This window comes from Bos grunniens, chromosome 29 (genome assembly GCF_055505025.1).
Source record: "Bos grunniens cultivar Pamir isolate PY7600 chromosome 29, Bosgru_T2T1.0, whole genome shotgun sequence".
Taxonomy (NCBI): Eukaryota; Metazoa; Chordata; class Mammalia; order Artiodactyla; family Bovidae; genus Bos; species Bos grunniens.
This window is the reverse complement of record NC_141193.1, coordinates 31127636-31151186: the sequence shown is the minus strand read 5'-3', so window position 1 is coordinate 31151186 and position 23551 is coordinate 31127636. Positions and strand designations below refer to the sequence as shown.

The window sequence follows — 23551 nt, the reverse complement described above, 5'->3', positions numbered from 1 at the left end:
GAATCCTATCTTTCCTCTTTATTTTAACCTCATATCTATCTGGGAAATAATTAGTACACATCTTATTTTCTTAATAGTAAATATGATATTTTCTAATATCTCACTGTAAGTTACAAAAAGAATTATGTTGACTCCAATGCTTCACCTACCAATCAAATACTGTTTTATACCTCAAGAAACCCTACATATTACTCTACATGTCTTTGTGCTACTTTCTACACAGAAATGCACATGATCCAAATTGGGTCATCGAAACCTTCATTTTTGGAAGTAAATACTGACTAGATTAAAAAGAGGTTATAAATAGATATAAATTAATATAAAATATATTAATTTAAAATTTATTATAATTTAAAATTTATTTTAAATCTATTTTAATCTATTTTAATAGATTTAATAAATCTATATATTAAATAGATTTAATAAACCTATTTATTAGATCTATTTAAATTTTATCTATTTATATATTTCTATTTATAGATATAAATTAATATAAATATATTAATTTAAAATTTTTTATTAATTTAAATATATTTAAAAATTAATATAAATATATTAATTTCAGTAAATTCACTTGTCCAAGTTGTTTCTACAAGGAGACACTTCTTATGGTTCACATTCCCAGTCTTCTGAAGCAGCCTCTGTTTCTGTCCATCCTCAACTTTGTTACTTCTGCCTTCTCCCAGATAGTATGAGCTCCTGACGGTCTACCATTAAAATCTCCTTCATTTAACTCGGCAAGGGTCAATATTTATTGCTTGTAAACACAGATGTTAATGATACTTGGAGTCAAATCAACAAAATAAAACTGTCAGAACAACATAAGAGCTGAGATAGAAACCATTTGCTACAGAAACCAACAGGAAAGAAAACTAACCCAGCTAGGTAAGCTGTAAAAAATAACAGGTTCACCAATGATGGAGATTACATTTAAGAGTAAGTATTGAATATCTTCCTTAAAATATAAATATGCCCATATTGAAAAATGTTAATGTTCATTAATTATACTTTCTTATGCAAATATTGTACATTTATGAAAGTGCTTCCAGACATTAGTGGTGAGGTTTAGGTAAGAAATATGAGCAGAATAAAAGCTTTTGTCTATCTACCTATCTACTTTTGTAGGCCTTGGCTAACTTGGACAAGATCTAAAAGGGGCTTCATTTACTATTAAGTTCACAAAGAGCAGGTGGGAAGAATGACAGTGCCATTTTCCTCCTCCGCAAGTTTGCCAGAGTCTACCCTTGTGCTCCTATACTTCACAACTGGGTTGGCTGGTTTGTCAACTTCTGCATCTGTTTACAAGAGTTATTTTAACTTGCTTCAGGAAAGAAAATTACATAAATTAATTTCTTTTAACGACTGGAGGAAATTATACATCACTTCATCAATGTGAGCAATAAAGCATGAAAAATTAAATTACTTTAAATACAAAAACATAATATTTGTTTTTAGAACTAGTTGCATTAAACATAATACATGCAATCCTTAATGTAGGCATTTGCTATCAGTGAAATAGCTCTTTCTAAAAGAAAGAAGCCTTATTGAATCTGATGAATTAACAAAGAATGGGAACTGGCTTTGGGGAATTACAGTGTATTTTGGCGTTGAAAAACATGTGAATTCTGTTCTGGATTAGCACATAAATAAAGTAGGGTCTTGGACACTACATATGACTTTGGAGGGCCTGTTTTCTACTGCCATACTAAATTAGGTCAATAACACCTAAATTGCAATATTTTTGTTGCTGTTATTTGTTGTTTAGGGTAGTTTTAGCTTCACAAAAAATTGATAAGTATAGGGACTGTCCATAAAGCCCCAGTTCTCACACATGCATAGAGTCTCCCATTATCAACATCATTCACCAGAGTGGTACAAATGTTACCAAGGGTGAATGTACATTAACACATCATAATCAGTGAATGTCCATGGTGTATATTAATATCTGGATTCACTAGATGAAATTCTATAGGTTTGGACAAATGTGTAGTAACATATATCCATCATTATGCTATTATACATAGTATTTTCACTGTTCTAAAAATCCTCTGTGTTCTGCCTATTCATCCCTACCCTCCTCACCCTTGGCAACCTTTAGTCTTTTAATTTTTTCCATAGTTTTTCCTTTTCTAGAATATTCATAGTTGGAATCATACAGAATAAAGCCACTTCAGATAGGATTTTTTCATTTTGTAATATATATTTAAGGTCTCTCAGTGTCTTTCTATGTCTTGGTGGCTCATATCTCTTTAGTGATGATAAATATTTCATTTTCTCCATGTACTATCATCCAGTAATAGATGGATTCACTGGTGAATTCTATCCAACAATTAAAATAGTTAATTTATAGCAATTCTTTTCAAGAAATTCCTCTCAATTTCTTCCAAGAAATAGAAGAGGTGAGAACACTTCTAAATTCACTTTATGAGTCTAGCATTACACTAATACTAAAACCAGATAAGGATACCATGAGAAAATAAAATTATAGGCCAATATTCTTGATGAGGGATTCCCTGCTGGCTCATTGGTAAAGAATTTGCCTGCCAATATCAGAGTCATGGCTTTATCTTCTGGGTAGGAAATGGCAACCAGTTCCAGCATTCTTGTCTGACAAATTCCATGAATGGAGGAGCCTGGCAGGCTACAGTCCATGGGGTTACAAAAGAGTCAGACATGACTTAGTGACTAAACAAGAAAAATAACTCTTGATGAATATGGGTTCAAAAATTCTCAACAAATTTTAGCAAATCATATTCAACAATACACTTAAGCAAAACAAAACCATCTAATTAAAAGATGGGCTAAAGATTTGAACAGGCTTTTCCCCAAAGAAGTCAAACAGGTGGCCAACAGGTTCATGAAAAGATGCTCAAAATCACTAATTATCAGGAAAATGCAAATCAAAACCACAATGAAATAGCACCTCACATCTGTTAGATGGATATTATCAAAAAGATAGGAAATAACAAGTGTTGGTGAAGACATAGGAAAAGGGAACCTTGTGCACTCTTGGTGGGAATGTAAAATGGTATAGTCACTATGGAAAACAATGGTTATTTCTAACAAATTTTAAAATAGGACTGAAATATAATACAGCAATTCCACTTAAATGCATCCCCATCAACCTAAGAGTACATCATTTGGACACACTTATAAAGAATATATGATATATATGTATATAGACTATGGAATATTATTCAGCCATTAAAATAATGAGAATTTGCCATTTGGGATAATGTTAATGGAACTTGAGGGTATTATGTTGAGTGGAATAAGGAGACAGAGAAAGACAAATTCTGCATGATCTCACTTAAAAAAATGAAAAAAAAAAAAGCTCATAAACAAGCACGAAGGTTTACTGTATAGCACAGGGAACTATAGTCAATATATTATAATCTATAATGGAAAATAATTTCAAAAGTAATATATGTTTATATGTATAACTTGTACTTGCCATGTATTTTAAACACTGTAACTCAACTACACTTCAATAAATAAATATATATATACACACATATATAATTAAAAAAAAAAAAGAATATAAGCTCACAGTTACAGAAAATAGATTGGTGTTTGCCAGAAGTAGGGTTTGGGGAATAGAGAGTGAATTGGATGGAGGAGGACATATCTCCCTTATAAAAAGGATCATAATATGAATGAAGTGATTGAAATAATCTTTTTTGTTGACAATTTAATTCCCAGGAGTCCTGACCAATAAACAAGATCAGGAACATATTAAAGGCAAGGACAATGCCTTTTTCAGCTCTGTAACATCTCACATCAAGACAGTCTAAAGGAAGTTGTTTGATGAACAGAAACATCATGGAACTCTTCAGATGAGGTCATATCTGAACTCTGTGATGCTCCATCTTTTGAGTAAAGAAACTAACGTCCTCTGAGTCACCAAAGTAAAACAGGTAGAGCTAGAGATTTAACCCAACCTATCAGATGCCAATTTTATGTTCATTCAACTCCGTTTTAATACTTCTCTACTAGGTGTGATAGTGGTTGACAGGATGTGTCAGCCACTTACTTAAATACTATATAAGCCCCCATTTCACCCTCAAATCATATAATTTTCTGCAGGGGTCTAGTTTCTGTATTATGAGACACTGGTAAAAAGAAAGAGGATATCTACAGAGTATTCTTGACCTTAGTTAGGGTCTAGTGTTCTAAACTATGTTTTTGGACTCTGTGGGAGAGGGATAACAGTCTGTCTTTATAGAGTCCTTGCCATGTTTTAGAAAAAGCTATGTGTATTACATCTCTGTAACGAACTATGTTACCTTTTAAGAATAAAGAAACTACAATTCGAAGGTTAAGAGACTTGCCCAAATTCAACAAGCCAGTAAATGATAGACTTCATTCAAATATTCAATTTTTAATCATACTGAATCCTAATAAATGGCCACTTTAAAAATTAGGAAAAGTTGATATTTTAACTCAATAAGCTTAAGTTTTTTAAGCCAACATTTCTTATAAAATGCTTTCCAAATATAGCATCTCTATACTAATGAAAAACATTAGAAAAACCATGTTTACAATACAACAGTTAATCTCCAGAGATTAAATGGTTTGTAATTACTAAACTTTAATTCATCTGAGACTTTCCTGTTAAAATTTTAAATGCATTTCCTTTCATCTCATTTTATTGGAAATACAAAGAAGCTAAAGTTTACTGTCTAGCAGTATTTCTTTAGAAACACAGAATGCCCAAATAACCTTCAACTTCTCAATCTAACCTCATTTTCATAACTTTCTAAAAAGAACCTTTAAAACAAAGTTTTTTAAACTAATGTCCACTGGTATTAAATTATAAGTATTATTTTCTGTAGACAGTCCACTGCTTATATAAAATTAAGAATTCTGCAAAATCCCAAATGATTAAGGACAACTGATTTAAAGTATTTACATCCCTTCACAAATAAGCATCTTTGCCACAACCATTAAACATACTCTCTTCCTTTTTAAGTTGTAAAATGTATGTCATTCATTTACTCAAAAACTACTTTTGACCATGATGTGGCCAGAATATGGCAGACAAACCATATGGAACATCCAGTCCGATGGAAGAACTGCATGTAAAATAAGTACTTCCAGGAAACTTTAATTAAATACAATTTGGATAATGATTATGAGTTAAGATTTTAGATTACTTTGAGGGAACAGCACACAGTAGGGTGAGCTGACCCATCTGGAGGGTCAGATAAGTTTTCCTGAAGAAGTGGTATTATAAACGAGAACTGAAGGATGAGCAGTGCCTGCCTCCCCAGGTGAAGAGGCCAGGGAAAGGATCGGAAGAGGCATGGGACTGAGGAAGGAGGACACTGAGGATCCCAAAGAAAGCAGTTGTACCTGGGGAAAGGTGAAAGCAGTGAGGCATCCATTAGAGTGCAAGGCGCAGATGTCTCAGGGTCTGCCTAATTCTACCTTCCAACCTAGATGCTCAGCTCTGCTTTCAAAGTCATCCACATTACATACAGTTACCTCTTTGTTCCCCACCTCTTTTCCTCGCAGATTCCCTACATTCCGCTATGTTGCATCCTCCAAAATGCTGACAGGGCAACTGTAATAAAAGCGAAGCTGAAACAGATATGTTCAGGTTAAGTGAAAATTCCTGGGTCTGGAAACAGAAGTGCCTATAAAACCCACTCTTTAACCTCTTTCTTTGGTTGCCCAGTTTCTCTCTCCCTCTCCTCTCTGAGTATGTTTCGCTACATTTCTTGTCTTTCTATTCCTTCTCACAAGTGAATGTGAGAAACACACACATGTGCTTTCACAGAAAGTGTTTTCATGTCTTCCATTTTCATAATAGTTCCTCTCCTGGCTCTGTCTCTCTGCCATGGTTATTTCTTCTACTTTCCCCTAAATTGTTTTCCTTATACATTCCCACTTATTTTTGAAAATATAATTTTAATATAATCTGCACTACAGAATATTCCTGAAATCTGTCCGGTCTGCGCTTTTGTGGTATTATTCACAAAAATCCACAATCCAATCTAAGCATAAAAACACACCAGACAGATCCTCAGAGAGACAGTCTATAAAATATCTGATCACTGGTCCCAAAAGTGTCAAGATCATGGAAATATAAGGAATGAAACACTGTCAGACAAGAGGAGACTGAGACATGATGAGAGAATGCAATGAGGTTCCCTGAAATGGATCCTGAAACAGGAAAAAAAAAAAAAAAAAAAAAACCCACCAAAAACAACAAGTAGAAAACCTGGTGAAACCCCAGTTAGGTCTGTGGTTTGGTAATGGTATTATACGATTGCCAATTTCTTAGTTTTGACAACTATGTCATGGCTATATAAGATGTTAACATTAAAGGATGTACAGGAAATATAGGAACTCTGTACTATCTTAATGTTTTTCTAAGTCTAAAGTCAATTCAAAAGAAAAAATATTTAATGAGGATAATAAGTCTTTCTTTTAGAGACTTGTGAGTATCAAATAAGTTCATATGGGTATAGCAGAACTCAATAAAAATGCCAGCTACTATTAGTATAATTACTACTAACATTAATTGCTAAAATTGTCATGACAAATATACATTAATTTAATAAAATAACACGTATTATTACACATGGTTATTGTTAGGTGACCTTATGTCTTTCAACACGTTAAGTATGGCAACATTTTGGCTACCATACCTATGATCAAAATATGAGTTTATCTCGAAGCACAAGCAAATGGCAAAAAGTGACAAAAAAATAAAAGTAGGAAATCAGGCAGTCTTAACTGAATTTTTTTTCACATATTTTAATGTTGAAAATTAAAATATTTTAGCTATTTTGTGCCAATGAAATATTAAGCATACGGAGAAGCTAGAGGAGGTCTGTTTTTAACATCATGGAAAGTGAGAGTGTTCATTGCTCAGTCATGTCTGACTCTTTGCAACCCCATGGATTGTAGCCCATCAAGCTTCTCTGTCTAAGGGATTCTCCAGGCAAGAATACTGGAGTGGGTTGCCATTTCCTTCTAAAGAGGATCTTCCCAATCCAGGAATCGAACCTGGGTCTCCTGTATTGAAGGCAGATTCTTTACCAACTGAGCCACGAAGTAAAAGCTTAATGAGACTAAGGCCATGTTTCTGATTGTCTCAGTGCCATGCAATGCAGTTTGAGATTCTGCTGGGCCATTGCTGGGGTTCAGCAGCATCAGTGAGGAGGAAGTGAGGACCAACAATTCAGGGAGAGAGCAACACCTTCCTAATTGTGAAGAGTGGCTCTAGACAAGCGTCCAGCATTTATAATGTCAAAAGGGTGTGACAATTTCAGGCATAGCTGGGCAACTGTGTGGGGAGGTTGGCAACTGCTGCTGCCAAGTCACTTCAGTCATGTCCAACTCTGTGCGACCCCACAGACAGCAGCCCACCAGGCTCCCACGTCCCTGGGATTCTCCAGCCAAGAACACTGGAGTGGGTTGCCATTTCCTTCTCCAATGCATGAAAGTGAAAAGTGAAAGTGAAGTTGCTAAGTCTTGTCGGACTCTTGGCCACCCATGGACTGCAACCTACCAGGCTCCTCCGTCCATGGGGTTTTCCAGGCAAGAGTACTGGAGTGGGGTGCCACTGCCTTCTCTGGAGGTTGGCAGGGACGGATTTCTGTCAGTCAGGTGAAACAGCATTACTGGCAGCAGGTAGTGAAAGCACCATTATCATTAAACTATCTTATTCAGTCACAGATTCAAGGAGATGTAGGGAGTAGGAGGATATTGCTTTTTGTCCATTGAGAGACCTGGGAAACATCACTTGGGATTTCTTAAGTGCTCAGCAAAGCAGGTTGGCATTCATGGAAGGACCCCAATTCCAGTATTAATGGGAAACTGAGTCCCTAATCTATGAAAGTAAGATGAATTCCAGTTTTAGAAACGGTCAATTTTGTAGAAATAGAGTAGGAAATTCTGCTCCTGTGTCTTTTTAAAAGCAACCAGCGAACATCCCTGTTATCTACATCCTTCAATACCAAGGTGCCACAGGTGATACGGAGAGTTCTCCAATACACGTCTTAACTGCATCGGGAGTGATTCTGGAATAGATTACAGCCTGGTAGTAAATTTAGCCTTAGAGAGTGAGCAGTGGCAAAATTAAAGGCTCACAGGGATTCAATGAATTCAGTAGCCCTATTCTGTATTTTGATCAAGGTCTGGACAATAAGATTTTTTATTTAAAAAAATAAAACTTTTGTTAAAAAAAAAAACAAACTTTTTTGGTATGTCTCAGATAGCTTAAATACAGCTGTTGTATCATCATCCATGAAAAGGACAGTCAGGCATTCATGGCTTTTATGTTTTATTTTAAAACAAAATTAGAATATTTTATAAACTATTGGAAACTAAATGGCCAGAACCTCCGGCTTACTTTTCCGTTGACACTACTGTAGCCTCAAATGGGATAATTAACACAAGTAGAAGAAAGTACTAAAGGTAAAGCTGTTCCCATCATGGATACTGAAATTCACAATGTACTCATGACTAATGATGAAATATGAAAAGCACATATGTCTAATATGAAAATTCATAGCCACTGCTGTCATGAAAATATGTTTACTCTCCATGATAGAATAATTTTATGGATATGAACAGCCTTAGAGACAGATACGATTGCTCATGGACACATTGTAATTTGGCTAATGTGGGATCATTCTCTTTGCAAAATTCCTCATTTATTAATTTATTCATTTGTTTGTTCATCCATCCAACATTTGCTGTTAGTCACAGTATATTGTAATGAGCAAGGCTTCCCTGATGGCTCAAGTGGTAAAGAGTCTGCCTACAAGGTAGGAGACACAGTAGACGCAGATTTGTTCCCTGGTTTGGGAAGATCCTCTGCAGGGGAAATGGCAACCTCCTCCAGGGTTCTTGCCTGGAAAATCCCATGGACAGAGGAGCCTGGCGGGCTACATTCCATGGGGTCAGGAAGAGTCGGACACAACTGAGCACGCACGTGCACAATGTATTGTGATGAGCATTAGAGGAACTCTAATAATGAAGATGGAGAAGGCAATGGCACCCCACTCCAGTACTCTTGCCTGGAAAATCCCACAGACGGAGGAGCCTGGTAGGCTGCAGTCCATGGAGTCGCTAAGAGTCGGGCACGACTGAGCGACTTCACTTTCACTTTTTACTTTCATGCATTGGAGGAGGAAATGGCCACCCAGTCCAGTGTTCTTGCCTGGAGAATCCGAGGGACGGGGGAGCCTGGTGGGCTGCCGTCTATGGGGTCGCACAGAGTCGGACACGACTGACATGACTTAGCAGCAATAATGAAGATATGCCCCAGCCCCCACCCTCCAGCAGTCTGCCACTCTGAATTAAACCATCAGCCATGATGTGACATTTAGTGGCATTATGGCAAATTTCCAAAAGCATCAATGATTTTAATTTTTTAATGGAAATATCAGCTCAGTTGATAATCTCTTGCCTACCATGAGAAGCTAACACTAACTGAGTACTTGTGAATGTGCTGTACATCCATTATCATATATCCTATAATGGGTCAGTATCCAAAATCACTGGGTTGGCCAGAAAGTTTGTTTGGGTTTTTCCTGAAAGCTGTTACAGAAAAACTTGAATGAACTTTGATATAAAGAATTCAAACAACTCAACAGCAAGAAAACCCAACAATTCAATAAAAAATGTTCAAAGAGTCTAAACAGACATTTCTCTAAAGAAGACATACAGATGGTCAACAGGCAAATGAGAAGCTGTTCATCATAACTATAAGGGAAATAAAAATCAAAACCACAATAAGATATCAGCTCACAAGTATTAGAGAGGCTCTTATTCCAAAAAAAAGTTTAAAAACGCTAACTTGTAGAGATATATAGATATACACACCCCTAAAGTCATCACAGCATTATTTATTTACAATAACCAAGATGTGGTAACTACTTAACTTTGAGTGCTGAAGAATTAATGCTTTCAAATTGTGATGCTGGAGAAGACTCCTGAGAGTGCCTTGGATTGCCAGACCAAACCAGTCAATCCTAAACAATATCAACCCTGAATATTCATTGGAAGGACTGATGCTAAAGCCCCAATATTTTGGCCACCTGATGCGAAGAGCTGACTCCTTGGAAAAGACCCTGATGCTGGGAAAGATTGAAGGCAAAAGGAAAAGGGGCGGAAGAGGATGAGATGGTTAGATAGCATTATCGACTCAATGGACATGAATTTGAGCAAACTCTGGGAAATAGTGAAGGACAGGGAAGCCTGGCTAGCTGCAGTCCATAGAGTTGCAAAGAGTCGGAGATGACTTAGCAACTGAACAACAATAATACAGTGCAATTTTATTTGAACACAAAATAATAAAATCTTGCCATTGAAAACAACATGGACGGACCTTGAGGACAATACACTAAGTGAAATTAAGCCAGACGAAGACAAATACCAATTACCATATGATCTCTCATATTTGAAGTCCGCAAATCTTTTTAAAAAATGAAAACAAACACACATATACAGAAAACAGATTGGTGATTGCCAGTGGAAGGGCATGGGGTGTGAAGATTGGAAGTTAATTGCATGGTAACAGATGGTAACTAGACTTATTGTGTTAATCATTTTGTAGTGTATACACTACATACAGGGCTTCCTAGGTAGCTCCAGTGGTAAAGGATCTGCCTGCCAATGAAGGCAACGTGAATTCCATCCCTGGGTCAGGACGATACCCTGGAGTAAGAAATGGCAACCCACTCCAGTATTCTTGCCTGGAAAATTCCATGGGTAGAGGAGACTGGTGGGCTACAGTCCAAGGGGTTGAAAAGAGCTGGACATGACTGAGCATGAGCAGGAGCAAACCTGAAACTAATATAACGTTATGCACTACTTTTGCCTCAATGAACTAAAAATAAACCCCCCAAAAATCTCAGTTGTCAATGACCCAGTTTTGAGACCTAAGATGGGTTACTAGCCTCCATGACCCTCAGTCTTCCTCTCTTACAACATCAGAATACTGTCAGCACCGCTTCACAATGTTTTTCTTGATTTTAACTGAGAAAACTTGTGTAAAGCCGTCAGCAGGAAGTCAGTCACCCAGAGTGCTCTATACATTTTGTGTTGTGATAACATAAGCACTGCATATTTAAACATCTATTGTTTTTGTTAGCATATCTTTAAGATTCTAAGTAATGCACATTTTTGAGCAGGCAGTTTGTTGCACTAGACTTGGCATAAGAAACCTGGATTTTAGTTGAAGTTCCCTTTTTAAGTAAAATGGTTATAGTAAGATGCGCGCTATTTATTGTGATGATCTAATAAAACACCTAGGCAATAGCCATAAAGAACTATGGAAATTAAAATTCTCACTATCATTATTACTATTGAACAACTGGAACCATAGTTGGAATCCATGCAATAGCCTTCGAAAGGGAAAAGTTAGCTCTTGGAGTATAATTGATGTGAATAACTTCCTGGTTACATACCTGCAGACACTCCAGAAATATTCTTACTTTCACAAAGAGATCAAAAACGGCCACAATATGCCAAAGCAAAGTCTAACACCAGCACTCTAGGGAACTCAAAAACACTGTCTATGATTTCTTGAAATCCTGAATATCGATGCATTTTATATAGAGATGAAAAGCAAGGATACTACTTCTAATTTTCTTTGAAACATTTAATTTACAATGCACTGAGGGTGGATCAAAATGATAAATAATTTTCTTGTCTTTTGCCAGTGCTGGCACAAAAATGTGTAATAACTTTCAGCGAATATCAAGATGTTATGTTTCCTATTGCTTTTGTAAATTCTTTTGTGGGGATTCTTTTGATGAACGTTGAAATTATTTTCTCATTGTCAAACTCCACGTAGAACTGTGTGATGGACACTTCGGTAGAGAAGGACACAAAATAATATCTTATTAGCCCAAATAATCTTGAAAATAATAATATATAGCTTATCCTTACAACAACCTTTTGAAGAAAATGGTACTATTATTCCCATATCAGTAGGAGCGAATTGGTTTAAAAGTTGCGTCTGTTACACAGCTGAGGAGTGGCAGAGCAAAAATTCACATCCAGACAATTTGGCTTTAATATCTACTCTCTTAAACACTAGATACACTACATGCCAGGTTTTATGCTATAAATTTAGCCTTTTAGTTAATTAGGCTCATTGTTTTATATTGCTAGCTCTATTTCACAAAAAGAATAACCACAGTCTTTGCTTCAGTTTCCAACATTTTACAAATAACTGGCTAAATCCAGGATTTATAATTGGTCTGTTGAATTCCAAATTCTGTGCTCTCACACACATGATTCTTGGCACTGGGTATCTGATGTTTAGTCACAGATGCCAGCACAGGTTTCCAGGACAGCAATGTTAAAGAGAGAAGCCTGCCAATTCAGGATACCCACCTAATGGAACTTGCTAATGCCTGAAAAGGACCACTGGGAAGAAGTATAGGCCTGCTAAGGATCAAATTTTCATTGGAAAACTGTAGGCCATGGAGTATATTATTCTTTTTGAACTCCTGTCCATCTACATAAAAATTCATCGACACCTTCATCTTTTCCAACTTATCTCCCCTCTCAGAAGCTATGTGTCCCTACTCCACTCCACATCCAACTCTCCACCTTGTGATCATATTCATATTCCTTAATGCTGCTTCTGAATTTTAAATCCTTATTTCATATCTCAAACTTTGTCTTCATTATCTTTTTCGCATTCTTCACTCTATATCATATTAAAAATGTACATAATCTTCCTGCCATCCTACTAAGTCCCCCAAAGATTTGTCCCCTCTCTTCTCAGCTAATTTCCTTAGCATAATCATCTAGTCTTCCCACCTTCACTTCCTCACATTTTCCTTAAATTTTTGTGTCCTTTGCATTTCTCAAATTCATTCCCTGTTCCTTTCCTGCTGCTACTGTCTCATTGCTCTTATCAATAATATTATTCTCCCAATAATTTTGTTTCTATTATCTTATCCTATTCTTTCTATGTTACTACTGGAATTAGCTTCTTAAAACTAGAATCTCATCAGGTTCCCCTTGTTAAAAAGCTTCTAGTAGATTCCAAGTTAATGCAAGATATTCAAGTGAATGAATTCCACCAGAGAGAAGAAAGAAAATACTGTCAATAAAATGATCACAGGAAGCTGAGTAAGGGCTTCTCTGGTGGCTCAGTGGTAAAGAATCTGCTTGCCAATGCACTGGATTCAATCCCTGAGTCAGAAAGATCCTCAGGAGAAACAAATGGCAACCCACTCCAGTAATCTTGCCTGGAGAATTCCATGGACAGAGGAGCCTGGTGGGTTACAGTCCAAGGGGTTGCAAAGAGTTGGATACAACTGAGCCACTAAAGAGCAAGCAACAACCAAATTGATTAAATTCCATATGGATGTCCTTTTCTTTTGCAAGTGTTATAAGGAAATATCTCATAGTTTTTTTTTTTTTTTAGGATTAAGATTTTACTGCATCTAAAGAGACAAAAGAAAGGTTAGATAAGAATTTCTAGTTTTAAAGAAAAAATCTCTTGTATTGATCATCAATGGACAGGAGGTTGAGGGCTGTCTTACTTATGAATACCCAACTGGTGATGAGAAGCAAGACATCTTTAACATAACTTTATCTCTGAAGATACCATGAAAGTCAATACTATCTGATGAGCATCCAAGAAATTCTAATGAAAATACAGAACAAGAAAATGGAACAAGTCATCTGGTGGTTCTCCCACCATCTCTGGTGTGTAATAACCCAGCCACTCAGGCAGTTTGAGGAATGGCAGTGGCCCTGCCACCCAGCTTATGAAGGTTCAGGGGTATCCAGGCCTGGGGCACACGGCAGGAGCCGTCATCACCAGGATGCCCAAGAGGAAGGAAGGTCTGATCTGTCAAGGGTAGTTGTGATCAAGCCTTACAAGAGGAGAGTGATGATGGTGTCATTTAACCTTCTACCACAAAAGTGTAAATAAATTCAAAAAGGTGGGCAGAAAGGATGAATCTTCACTAAAAAAAAAATGTGCAAAGAAAAGGATAAAGAGCCTCAAGTGACTAACCATGATAACAACGAAGATTTAGCTGTGGAAAACAGAGGAACTAAAAAGGAGAGTCCAGTATCTGATGAAGTAGGTAGAAAAGGCCAAGTCTGATTAATATCGTGTGGGGCTTCCCAAGGATCTCACTGGGTAAAGAATACACCTGTAATTCCAGAGACACAGGAGACCTGGGTTTGATTCCTGAGTCTGGAAGACCCCATGGAGGAGGGCACGGCAAACCACTACAGTATTCTTGCCTGGAGAATCCCATGGATAAGAGGAGTCTGGCAGGCTACAGTCCATATGGTCACCAAGATTTGGACACAACTAAAGCAACCAAGCCCACATGTACTTACCACATATAATCACTGGTTCCCATCTCCCTTCTAAGTACAATCCAAGTGAATATTTTCATCAATTATTTTGTAAATACAACCTTTTTTTTTAGTAGCTCTAGAAACATTTTTTAAGAAGGAGAAAATCTCACCTCATCACTTTTCTTTTTTTTTTTTTTTTTAGTGTAAGTGCTTCACTTTTAAGAGGTTAACTCATTTGCTGGTTGCCATTGGTGGTGGTTTTTGGTTTTGGTACAACCAGAAAAGAGCAACATGTTAAGTATGGGAGGTTTTAGTAGTCTTGAGTGTTAAATATCCATAGGTAGGGCAGTAGCTTTTATATCCTATAATACTTAGCATACTAAATGATAATTTGTACTTACAGTTGTGCATTGACTATGCCTTGAATATTTACATTACTTCTATTCTCATTTTTTTTAGTATAGTTGTTTCCTACAGAAAATCACTCTTTGATTGTGGCTCTTGTCAGAATGACATGTTCTCTATAACATCCTTGGTGGCAGTAGTCTAATTTCCCTAGTAACTTTGTTATTGTGCTGTGAAAGATTGAAAATTTGAATCTGTAGTATATATGATATTAAACTGTTAATTGGTGAGACTTATGATGTAATAGTTTATCAAAACTTGAAGATGTAGGTACTTGATATACTCTTAAGAAAAATTTGCTTTCAAATGTCAGGCTGGAAAGTCACTGCAATAACTGTTTAAAAGAAATTATAACTACATGCCTTTTAAAATTTCAGTTCATACATTAAGAAATGTGTACAAACAATAAAGTCTCAATTATAAAAGAAAAGAAAGGAAAATGCAAACTGGTGGTCATTCTTTACATAAAAGATATTCAGTAGCATTTTCTCTGAATATCAGTATGCTTTCCTAGACTTATGTATATTAACATTTCTAACAAAAATGTCTTGTTCCTATTTTAATTTCAGAAGGATTAAATGAATTATATCCTTATGGAGCTAACATGTCTTTAAAATAAGTTCATAGAGATATCCAAATAATCAATTTCTCTATGTAATATTTTATTACAGCATACATGTACCAAGGATGAAGAATAAATGAGAATTTGGTTTCAGACCATTTCAGGGTACATATATGCACACCAGTAATAAGAAGAAAGCATTAAAGGGCCTTTGTTGTTTCCATTTTTATCTTTACCATATTAAACAATACTTTGGCCACTTGATGCGAAGAGCTGACTTACTGGAAAAGACCCTGATGCTGGGAAAGATTGAGGGCAGGAGGAGAAGGGGACGACAGAGGATGAGATGGTTGGATGGCATCACCGACTCATTGGACACGGGTTTGGGTGGACTCCGGGAGTTGGTGATGGACAGGGAGGCCTGGTGTGCTGCGGTTCATGGGGTCGCAAAGAGTTGGACACAACTGAGCGACTGAACTGAACTGATATTAAACATATGTCTTATAATTTATAGTGTTAGTTTAAAATATTTATGTGCATATGTAATATATATGTTCATACAGTAACATGTAAAACTTTATATAATATAAACTTAATTTCCTTGCCACAAATATGCCACATCTACTGGGAAGTAATTAAAAAAGCAATTATGATTTCCTAAGACCAAAAATGAAACCCAAACAAAATTCCTTAGTTGTAGTATTTTATGCAAATACTTTAGATTCATGTTTTCATTTTTATTCTCACAATAACCCTGGGCATACAAAGATATAAAACATATTTCTGTAGCATGGAAAGAACATGAGCAGCTGCTTGGTATTACAGGTAACTAAATGGTTAGCTAGGGACAGAGAGCTGGTAGAAAAACAGATCTTTATAAAACTGAAAACCTTTGGGCTAGTTGGGAAATCTCTTCCAGAAGCAGCAAAGTGGGGGGAAAGGACAAGCTTACTTCTCCACTGTGTTGTTTAGTTTTTAAATCATGCCTGACTCTTTGCAACCCCAAGGACTGTAGCCTGCCAGGCTCTTCTGTCCATGAGATTTTCCAGGCAAAAACACTGGAGTAGGTTGCCATTTCCTCCTCCAGGGATTGAACTCGTGTCTCCTGCATTGGCAAGTGGATTCTTTACAAGTGAGCTACCTGGGAGAGTCTTTTCCTATTCCTACAGTAAAGATTTTAATACTTCTCAACCTTGGCTGTAAACATGAAAAATCTAGGAGCTTTCAATAATCTCCAAAACTACCCTGTGCTTCTACTGGAGTACAATAGAATTGAAAATATTGGCATCAGGTGTGAGCAAAGCTCCCAATGATTAAAAAATGCGGTCTAGGTCGAGACCCTTTGGTAATTCCAGGTGCACTTCTTTGAGAGTTCTTAGAAATTACTTTGCAACAGATTTTTGGCAGGAAAAAAACAGGGAAAACAAATCCACCTTGCTTTAAACCTCCAGGCACCAAGCAGAATGCAATTTTCATTTGGATGCCTTTAAGCTCCTGAATAGGACTACTGTTTGCCTGTTGCCCTAAAATGATTTTGGCATTTCTACCAAACTGGAAAAAAAAATAACAAATCATCCTTGTCCAATTAAGTTGATGCCACAGCTGTGACCTTTACCAATGTCAACTGCAGCTAAAGTTGACTTTGAATTGCATGGAAAGAAAAACAAAGATAGAAGATGGTGAGTCCCTGGGATGGGAATGAAATAATGAACTTTCATAACATAATTTCATCATTTTCTTATCTACACTGTTTTCTGAATTGCTTCTTCTGCTGTCTTTCAATAGTCTCCTTTCTTTATGACATTTACTATTGTGATCGCTGACATTAAATGTACTGTGAGGATTCATCCATACTTTTTTTTTAATAAGCCAGACTTTATTTTATTGCTACATTTCCCCCACACACAATAGGGTGCATTTGCTTCTGCCTACGTTTTCTATTAATATAATACTGGCAAGGTTTAGAGTTGTTTGAAAAACAAAAAGCAAATCTGGATTGATCCTCTCTTTACAAAATAGTTGATTTCTTTATACTGCAACAATTCAGCCCCTCCAAATACAAAGCTTCCAACAGGCAAAAAATCAGGTGTCACAAACTATGGTTTAAAAATATGCAGGCAGCAGGCACTGTACCTGTGCGTTTAATATACCTGCATTCTACTGCTACTCCAAACCAGCTACACTAACAGCAGTCCTTGGAGCATCTAGATAGAATTTTAATCCTGATGGCAATATGTGATTGTTATAGAGTCTAACAGGATACCTGGGTTATGCCTTTGGCCAGCCAAGTGGGAAGAGTATGCAAAGACCACATCTAACTACAGCAGGTCTTCAAGCTTACTATCCTGTCACAGTTTATAAAGGTGAGGAACTAATTATTGGGAGCTGCACAGTCACAATGGCCAGAGAACAAATATACTCCTACAGTGCGTAAGATCAAGTCAACCATCTTGTGGATCCTTGATTGTCTCTGGATGTAATCTCAAACACTTGAAAAGGATGTTTTAAGTATGCTGGGAGACAGTTATCAGAATGTTTAGGTATCTTTGTTCCTGAATACCACATAACAGGGCTCACCTCCATGTTACTTCTTGCAATAAGCACAGAGGGCAACTCCTTAGAGACGACTTATTATAGATACTGAGCCTCGGAGAGTTCAAGGGGTGGGTAGGCTCAGGACCATCCAGGGCTGAGCAGAAAATTCTACAAGCCAACTAGACAGCCCTAAGTCTTATCCTCATTCTGAGAACATTTCACTTCGGCTCCAAGTCCACTTTGCTCCAACTGTGCGGTGACAGACATTTGAACTCATTGGGTCTGAAGTTAAAGATATCCACTAACCTGTAGTTCTCTTCTGGATCAGTGGCATAGAAGAGCCCCCTGCATAGAAGAGCTGAACTTTGTTGGCCAGGCACTGTGCCTCAGCATCATTCAGAAATGTGGAATCCGTTTCTGCTGCCATTAGCACTATACTATTTTCTTCCTTAAGTTCAGGGCAATGATATAGAATCAGCTGACTGGCCGCAGCTTCCCCTGGGATCTGAATATTTATAAGTGCAGTGAAGTGGAGTTCAGTACCTGTCGATTGCCGGACAAAAAACTCATAACCTTCCCTTCTTGGTAGGCCACACAGAAATGTTGGACAGGACTAAGCCCGGTTCCAAATCAAATCAAACTTATTTAGGAATAACTGCGTAGACTGTTCTCTTTTGCTGCAAAATACTGCTGCCAAATCTGTTTTATTTCTTCGGCAGTTTTGTCTTTCACCATCTCAATGTTGAAGATTGAACTGGGAGTCTAGTCCTTAGTGAATCCTCGGCTCACAGGCCGTTTCCCCAGTGTCTTCCGTGCCACACATGTGATAAAGTCCGCTTGCTTGGAGTGCCCCACTGGCTGCTTGCTAAACTCACTGTGCTTCTCTCTTCAGGACTCAAAAGCAGCTGAGTCAGACCTGCACAACTGCTGGATCTTTTTGCAGTAGCGGTCCTAGAAGGGGTTGGCCTCGAGCGCCTTTCCGACCCCGCTGCCAATGGCGCCCCTGGCGGGCCGGCCGGAGCTGCGGCGCACCGGGATCACTGCGAGGCGACTGGAGCCCCAGGCCCAGGGCGGGGCTGCGAACTGCGCACAGGCCGCCCTAGAGGCCGGGCCCCCTATCACCGCGGGAGCCACCTCCTCCCTCATCCATAAGCTAAAAAATTGTAGCTGTGCTTATTTGAATGTGTTCTTACGTCTGCACAGTGAAACTAAGTAGTTTTTGTTCAAATTAATATCCTGCCAAAAATCTTCTCCAACTATTATCTTCATTTCCACATATATTAATAGTACTTACTCTGAACATTTATTGACTGTTTTCTAGTATGAGACACTATTACACATACTAAATGCCCTATGTTAATTTTCTTAGTCTTCACAACAATTCGATAAGGTTGTGCTGTTATTGTCTTCATTTTATATCTATGGGAGCACAATCTAAGGGGTTAGTTGATCAAAATTTCAAAATAAGAAAGTCTTAGAAAAAATATATTTACATAGTAGCTTTAGAGATATCAGCATGATATAGTAGTTTTGATACTGTTATTTGCTTTTAGTATAATTTGCTTATTGTAAATGTATATAATTAATATTTAATAGTGTTTAATAACTAACTAGTATAAACTCTGAAAATTTGTGTAACCAGTTTTTATAGGTATGTATGAGCCATCTCCCGGAGAAGGCAATGGCGACCCACTCCAGTACTCTTGCCTGGAAAATCCCATGGATGGAGGAGCCTGGTAGGCTGCAGTCCATGGGGTCACAAAGAGTCAGACACGACTGAGCGACTTCACTTTCACTTTCATGCATTGGAGAAGGAAATAGCAACCCACTCCAGTGTTCTTGCCTGGAGAATCCCAGGGACAGGGGAGCCTGGTGGGCTGCCGTCTATGGGATCGCACAGAGTCGGACATGACTGAGGCGACTAAGCAGCAGCAGCAGCAGCATGAGCCATCTCCAGCAGACCGCTGGAGTATTCACCGTTTTAAAACCAGATTGTTTCCTCAGCAGAAACTTAAGCTGTGGGTCTAAATGACTATGCAGCAGTCATGCTCCAGAATTTTTAAAAAGTACCAACATGTAAATCATTTTTTAATCTTTCATCAGTAAATTCTCATAATATTGTACTCAATTAATGAAATCTGTAGCTTTGAAAATCCACACTGAGTATATAATTTGTATGTGAAGTGCGTATGTCTATTGGGATCATGTATACACATATATACCCACATACATGATGCAATAAAAACCTGCCTACATTATCTAGCCTTCTGGGAAAAATAAAAATGACATTTTGGGGAAAATTTTGCATTTTTTCCAGATATAGGTTAAAAATTGCTTACTTGGATTTGTTTCACAGATTTCAGGGAAAATCATTCAAATACACTTTTCAAAGAAGAGGCAGATTTTTTTTTAAATTTTATTTTATTTTTAAACTTTACATAATTGTATTAGTTTTGCCAAATATCAAAATGAATCCATCACAGGTATACATGTAAATTAGAACAGCCATATATCACATGTATAATCATAAGGGATTTGATTTAGGTCATACCTGAATGATCTTGTGGTTTTGCTTACTTTCTTAAAGTCTGAATTTGACAATAAGGAGTTCATGATCTGAGTCACAGTCAGCTCCCAGTCTTGATTTTGCTGACTGTATAGAGCTTCTCCATCTTTGGCTGCAGAGAATATAATCAATCTGATTTTGGTATTGACCATCTGGTGATGTCCCATGTGTAGAGTCTTCTCTTGTGTTGTTGGAAGATGGTGTTCGCTATGAGCAGTGCGTTCTCTTGGCAAAACTCTATTAGCCTTTGCCCTGCTTCATTTTGTACTCCAAGGCCAAATTTGCCTGTTATTCCAGGTATTTCTTGGCTTCCTACTTTTGCATTCCAGTCCCCTATAATGAAAAGGACATCTTTTTTGGGTGTGGGTTCTAGAAGGTCTTGTAGGTCTTCACAGAACCATTCAACTTAAGCTTCTTCAGCATTATTGGTTGGGGCATAGACTTGGATTACCGTGATATTGAATGGTTTGCCTCGGAAATAAACAGAGATCATTCTGTCGTTTTTGAGATTGCACCCAAGTACTGCATTTCAGACTCTCTTGTTGACTATGATGGCTACTCCATTTCTTCTAAGGGATTCTTGCCCACAGTAGTAGAAATAATGGTCATCTGAGTTAAATGCAACCATTCCAGTCCATTTTAGTTCACTGATTCCTAAAATGTCAATGTTCACTCTGCCATTTCCTGTTTGACCACTTCCAATTTGCCTTGAATCATGGACCTAACAATCCAGGTTCCTATGGAATATTGCTCTTTACAGCATCGGACTTTACTTCCACCACCAGTCACATTCACAACTGGGTGCTGTTTTTGCTTTGGCTCCATCTCTTCATTCTTTTTGGAGTTATTTCTCCACTGATTTCCAGTAGCATATTGGGCGTCTACCAACCTGGGGAGTTCACCTTTCAATGTCCTATCTTTTTGCCTTTTCATACTGTTCACGGGGTTCTCAATGCAAGAATACTGAAGTGGTTTGCCATTCCCTTCACCAATGGACCATGTCAGAACTCTCCACCATGACCCATCTGTCTCAGGTGGCCCTACATGGCATGGATCATAGGTGCATTGAGTTAGACAAGGCTGATGGGGGAGACTGACCAAGGGGAAACTGGGTCTTGTTCTGATGGGCAGATCCATGCTTAGTAAATTTTTAATCCAATTTTCTGTTGATGGGCAGGACTGTGTTCCCTCCCTGTTGTTTGACCTGAGGCCAAACTATAGTGGAGGTAATGAAGATAACGGTAATCTCCTTCAAAAGGTCCCATGCACACTGCTGCACTCAGTGCCCCCGACCATGCAGCAGGCCACTGCCAACCCACACCTCCGATGGAGACTCCTGGCCACTCACAGGCAACTCTGGGTTGGTCTATTGTTGCACTAGTCAAAGCTATGGTTTTTCCAGTAGTCATGTATGGATGTGATAGTTGGACTATAAAGAAGCTGAGCACTGAAGAATTGATGCTTTTAAACTTTGGTATTGGATGAGACTCTTGAGAGCCCCTCGGACTGCAAGGAGATCTAACTAGTCAATCCTAACTGAAATTAGTCCTGAATATTCATTGGAAGGACTGATGCTGAAGCTGAAACTCCAGTACTTTGGCCACCTGATGCAAAGAACTGACTCATTGGAAGATGCCCTAATGCTGGGAAAGATTGAAGCAGGAGAAGGGGACGACAGATGGTTGGATGGCATCACTGACTTGATGGACATGAGTTTGAATAAACTCCAGGAGTTGGTGATGGACAGGGAAGCCTAGTGTGTTGCAGTCCATGGGGTTGCAAAGGGTCAGACACGACTGAGCGGCTGAACTGAATTGATATCACATGTATCAAGGAAATTAAGAAAAATTATGATTTGTAATGCTCATGTCACAACAATGACCTGAGATAGGCACTGAGGAAACTGAGGCACAGAATAGGAGCTTCTTAAGTGAACAAAGCACACACACATGTACATAAAATACAATTGCCAAATACAATCTTTTCAAATACAATATATTTGAAAAGATAAATAATATAAGCAAAAGAGACATGCCAGAGAGGCTTTTAATGCTAATTTGTAAAACAGAATGCTCTATGGTATATCAACTTAGATTTATTGAACTTTATCTTAAATAATTAGATATGTTATCATTTTTTTAAGTAAGCATTTTTTAAACTACATGCATCTAAATGCTTCCTGTGTTTTCCTGTGATAAACCTAGAGAAATAATAATATATATGTATTATTTATTTCCATGACAGGATACATATTTATTAATAAGTCAGTTAAAGTAACAATTAATAAGCCAGTTAAAGTAACAATCAGTAATTTCTTCCATATATTCAGGGTCATAAAGAGCCCAGTTTTAATAATGAGCCTAATAAATATACTCTAAGTTGGAGACAAGTGTCACGTGTCCATAAAATCACAAAGCCACTTTGCCCAAAGTCACTGGACTTAATACGGTTGAATCTTTGCTTCTCCCTTAAACTAACCTGAAGTGGAGGGAGTATGTGGCTTTATGATAGGTGGCAGAGATTGTGTAAGGTAGCTGTACACTTAACCAATAATCTGTTTCAATAAATTTACCAGGATTTTTTTTAAACATAAAAATATATTAGTATGCAACTTTCTTCCCTGAGTTTAGTTGAATTAGAACAAAACAAAACACTGTTTTCAAAGGAGGATCAGAGAGATGTAAAGATGAAAAATGTTGGCCTAAATTTTTTGAGTTCCTTCATTACATAATAAAAACAAAGAAGATAATATAAAATGGAAATACTTATTTCAAATGATTTTAACAGAAAAAGAAGGTTACACAGATTAACCTGTTTTTGAGAAGTCAACCCGTTACAGGAGAAAAACAGAATGGTAGATTTATTTTGTTTTACCTAATTTTGACTCTTAATCCTGAAAATAGCATTTCCCTCATCTACAGATTGGCCACACCCCCAGTCCTGTATTGGTAGGTATTTGTAACAGTGGTCCTCAGGGTTTTTTGCCCACCATCCTCTAGCTCACCATGGATTTGCTTTAGAAGTTGGACTCCTCTCTATAACATTTATTTCAACAGCAAGTGATCCTGAGGCAAGTGATAAAAGAATTGCATCTTCAAGTATACTGCCTGAAACTAAACTCCTTTCTTTAATAACAATTTCAGATTGTCAATATTTATTTAAAATTAGAGCTTGCAAACTGA

The 23551-nt window shown here is 37.5% G+C and overlaps 1 protein-coding gene, 1 long non-coding RNA gene and 1 pseudogene across 10 annotated transcripts in view; 1 reads left to right on the top strand and 2 right to left on the bottom strand.

Annotated features, from left to right (window-relative positions):
- LUZP2 (leucine zipper protein 2) overlaps window positions 1–23551 on the bottom strand; it is a 514336-nt gene that overhangs the window by 19203 nt on the left and 471582 nt on the right. The gene's annotated exons all lie outside the window — the stretch shown is intronic.
- LOC147342466 (uncharacterized) overlaps window positions 1–23551 on the top strand; it is a 290333-nt gene that overhangs the window by 253041 nt on the left and 13741 nt on the right. For 2 of the 6 annotated variants that reach the window (XR_015157354.1, XR_015157348.1), the window contains one exon: window positions 13409–14074. The exons of 2 other annotated variants lie outside the window; for them this stretch is intronic. This is a non-coding gene — a long non-coding RNA (uncharacterized LOC147342466). Of the gene's footprint in view, window positions 1–3702; window positions 4323–13408; window positions 14075–23551 lie in introns of those variants that run through there. 2 more of the 6 variants (XR_015157349.1, XR_015157352.1) reach the window with 1 other exon arrangement.
- LOC147342467 (ATP synthase mitochondrial F1 complex assembly factor 1 pseudogene) lies at window positions 17993–18618 on the bottom strand (annotated as a pseudogene).